General features: G+C 39.1%; 1 pseudogene; it reads right to left on the bottom strand.

The window, feature by feature from the left end:
* Positions 1-857: 857 nt before the first annotated feature.
* Positions 858-977, bottom strand: LOC135051485 (5S ribosomal RNA; annotated as a pseudogene).
* Between the last annotated feature and the right edge of the window lie 3,469 nt (positions 978-4,446).

Below are 4,446 nucleotides of genomic sequence, written 5' to 3'. Positions count from 1 at the left end.
GACCAGGCTTCTATTTATACCAGTACTGATCTAATAGCAATTATGACATCACTTCCTGTTGTTTGCACATGGTATTGCAGAACAGACTAAAACCTATTAGTTACAGTTATTATATATCATGATTAAATAGTGTATATAGGTACAATGTGTAGTAAATACTGTAGATGCAAGTTTGGAGCATGAAAGGTGGAAAAAAAGCATATATAAAAGCGCTGGCGGATCTTCCGCCACACTTCCGGTATCCTGGCGTCGCGTCACTTCCGCCCCACTTCCGGAGACGGGACCGCGCATGCGCCCGTGGTTCTCACTAGTTCTGTTCTTCCTAGAGGCCAGGAATACTCGTACAGATAGCTCCAGCGGCGGCCATCTTTGTGTCGGTTTTTCATTAGCATTTCCATGCGGCGGCCATATTTGTGGAGATCAGGATCAGGAATATTATTATGTCAATCCTCCGTGATATTCGACATAGGAATAAATAAAGAGGTTTAATTAGTGAGTGATTAAAAACGATCTAGTCACCATAGTAACAATTCTTATGCAGAAAGACACTAAAAACAGGGCATTCATATAAGTCATTGGAAAATACTTCATCTAATTGGTAAATTTATAACCAATTATTCGCATAAATAGAGGATGATGTGCGTAAAGTGCAGATTAATTAGATAAATAAATATAAGTAGGTAATTATAAAGTGCTTCGTGCAATTAATGGATAAAAGATATTAATATTCATAAGGTGCAGACATTAGTGTGGTACTAGTGATATACTCATGTGAGGTTTTTTTTTTCATGTGAGTTTTTTATGTGGTTATAGAGTTATAATAATGACATGCTCATGTAGGCTTTTTATGTGAGTTTTGGTTACAGTACCTGATCTTCCCAGGTGGTCTCCCTGTTCTGGTACTGATCAGGCCCGACACTGCTTCGCTTCCAAGATCGGGCGAGATTGGGCATTTCCAGTGTGGTTTGACTGTAATAATTACTTACCATACATGTGTCATATTACGACTATATACATATAGTGACCCACAGGATGGTGATGTTGGAAGGGAGTGGGTGGAGGGGGGGGGGGAGGAGGAGGAGGTGGAGGGTGGGGGGGGGAGAGTGGAGGGGGTGATAGTGGGTAGGGTCAGCAGTGCTGCGGCTGTGATAAGGGGCAGGTGAAGAACAGGGGGTTGGAATCCAACCGTAAATTCATGATGGCACGAATGAATTCACAGGAACGGAGTGATTTCATAATAGTCATTGAATCCCTTTGGGTGGAGTGTCTGTAGTTGGAATATCCAATACATTTCTCTGCGTGAAAGTTTATTTGCCAGGTCGCCTCCTCTCCCAGCTTCACAAATTCAATTGCTTTAAAAGTCAATGCTTCTGGGTTGGAGTTGTGTGCTATGTTGAAATGTTTGGATACAGCATGGTTCTCCATTTTGTTTTTTATATTGCGGATATGTTCTTGGATCCTTATTTTAAGCGGTCTCTTTGTTTTTCCCACATATTGTTTTCCGCACTCACATTCCAATAAATAGATCACCGATTGGGTATTACAGTTTATGAAATCTTTCATTTTGTACACTTCCTTTTTCTCTGTGTCCGTAAATGTTTTCCTTACTGGGTGTAGGTACCTACAGATGTTGCATCGGCCACATTTGAAGGATCCCGTGCATTTTGGCATTCGTGGATCCTCTTCAGGTTCCTTGCGTAGCATACTTGGGGCTAGGACATCTTTAAGATTTTTTGATTTCCTGAAGATGATCTCGGGGCGAGGAGCAGGATTTCTTTAAGGACCGGGTCCATTAATAGGATTCCCCAGTGGTTACTGAGTGAGTCTCTAATGGATTTCTCATGGCGGTTGTATGTTGTAATAAAAGAGACAGAATCTTTTTTGGTTTCTTTGGTCTTGTATTCTAGCAGCGTTGATCTCTCTAGTGCCTTCAATTTGGTGGCTGCTTCTTCCAAGATGTTGATTGGATATTCTTTATCCTTGAATCTACTTTTGTACTTCTCAATTTGGGCTTCACATTCTTCCTGGTTGCTGCAATTTCTCTTTATTCTGTTGAATTGGGAGAAGGGGATGTTATTTTTCCATTTCTTTAAGTGGTTACTTTTGTAGTGCAGGTAACTGTTTGTGTCAACTGGTTTAATAAAGTTCTTGGTTTCGACTTTTCCATCCATCCCCACTAGAATCAGGTCAAGGAATTCAATAGATTCTTTATTGATCTTAGATGTGAAAACGAGATTCAACTCGTTGTTGCTCAGGAATTCAAGGAACTTATAAAACCGTTCTTCTGAAGATGATTAAAATGTCATCTATGCAACAACGATAAAAGATTAGGTGGTTCTTAAAATCATGGTTACCATAGATAAAACTTTTCTCCCAACTGCCCATGAATACATTTGCGAAGCTCGGTGCAAAAATCGTACCCATAGCGGTCCCGCATCGCTGTAGGTAAAAATGATCTAAAAATTTAAAATAGTTGTGCTGGAGGATAAAATACATGACATCACAGATAAAATCTTTATGGATAGCTGTTAGTGAGGTATCATTCTCCATAAATTCTCTGCATGCTGTTACACCTTTTTCGTGGTTTATACAAGTGTATAACGACTGAATATCTATTGTTGCCCACCTAACGGTGTCTTTCCATTCAAGGTCTTTCAGGGAGTTCAACACGGCAGGGGTGTCCTTTAAATATGATGGTAGCTCTTTAACATAAGTTTTGAGGAAAACATCTACGTATTCTGATAATTTGACGTAAGCGAATCAATACCCGCCACAATATGTCTTCCGGGCGGGTTTTCCAGGTTTTTATGAATTTTGGGCAGGAAATAAAAGATAGGGGTAATGGGGTCTGACTTCATCAGAAATTGGAATTCTCCCTTCGTAATGATGTCTGTGCGTAGACCGCGCACTAACAGTGTTCTTAATTCATCAACAAAGACATCTTTGGGGTCACCAGAAAGTTTAGTGTAGGAAGCGTCATCTCCCAGTAATCTCTGAGCTTCATTAATGTATTTCTCACGGTCCATGATAACCAGACCCCCCCCCCCCCTTTATCAGCTTGTTTTATCACAATTCCTTGATTTTTCTGTAACTTCTTAAGAGCCTCTTTTTCTCGATTCGTGATGTTCCTCTCCTTAATTTTTTCCAAGTTGGTTTCACATAGATCCTTTTTTACCATCTCATAAAAAATGCTGATATTACTCCCTTTTGACTCCAGAGGATAAAACTTAAAGGTCGGTTTTAGACCTGATTTTGATTGGTTTTCATAATTACTGATAACAGCGTCCTCTTTCCTTAAAAAGTGTCTTTTTAATGTTAGTTTTCTGATGAAATTATTTAGATCAATGAAGGTCTCAAATTTATTAAGACCTCCCGTAGGTGCGAATGTGAGTCCTTTATTGAGTAAGGATAATTCCGGTTTCGACAAGGTATGTTGTGAGAGATTGAAGATTCCTTTTTCCTTTGTATCCGTCAATGTAATGCTCTTTTTTTGGTCTCTCTCCCTCCTGCTGCCCCATTTTCCTCTTCCTCTGTGTACCTTCTTTTGACAGGTGATGCAAGGAGGATGTCTTCCTTCAGGGAATTTCTTGTGGCTTCTTTGGGTCTTGTTCCTGTTCTTTGGGCTAAAAAAGTCTGGTCACTGTTAGAGTTGAATCTCTGTAGTGTTGTGAATCTGTTCTGCATCCTTAAGGTTGGAGATGGTGTATTCACTTCTGAATTTCGTGAAGGTTTTCCTTTTACTGATACAGTTCTTTTTACTGTCTGTCTGTCTGTTCGGTTTGATTGTTGATTCATGGTTCCAAACCTGCTCCAATTCTTTATTTTTCCTTGTTCATAGTCTGTTTTGTCCCTGAGAAACTTTTTCTCCTTATTCTTGGTGACCTCTTCTTCAATGTGTTCCATTTTCCTGTTAAGAACCTTGCCAATACCCCTTGATGAAGTCTGAATGACGAAACGCGTTGGGAAACCTGGCAGTGACCACATACCCAGTTAAGCAATAATCTTCTTATTTATATATTTTAACTGGTAATATATTTTATGTGTACATTGTTTTTATCCCATTTTTTAAAGAGATTTGTTGTATAAAAAAACTTTTATGTGAAATAAAAAAAAATTCTATGTGAATAAATTGTACTCTATTTTTATATTTATCTACCTATAGTGTGAGTTTTTATCTTTTTAAGACACCGTTGGTCGCTAACCCCCCCCCCCCCTTTGTGTTTTTAAATTCTTACCACAGGGAACCGCCATCCCTGTCTGGGGGTCAGCAGACGCCCTTTTGAATCTTTAGGGAGTGTCAACTTCTACTTGCATGGTACATTATATACCCTGGCCTATAATCGTTGGTAAACACAAGTGGCGCAATAATTCCTTTATATATATATATATATATATATATATATATATACATAGGGACTGTTTTGCTGTTGAAACTCCTCTAATGGA

The sequence above is a fragment of the Pseudophryne corroboree genome, chromosome 2, assembly GCF_028390025.1.
Source record: "Pseudophryne corroboree isolate aPseCor3 chromosome 2, aPseCor3.hap2, whole genome shotgun sequence".
Classification (NCBI taxonomy): domain Eukaryota; kingdom Metazoa; phylum Chordata; class Amphibia; order Anura; family Myobatrachidae; genus Pseudophryne; species Pseudophryne corroboree.
This window is presented reverse-complemented; position numbering and strand designations above follow the sequence as displayed.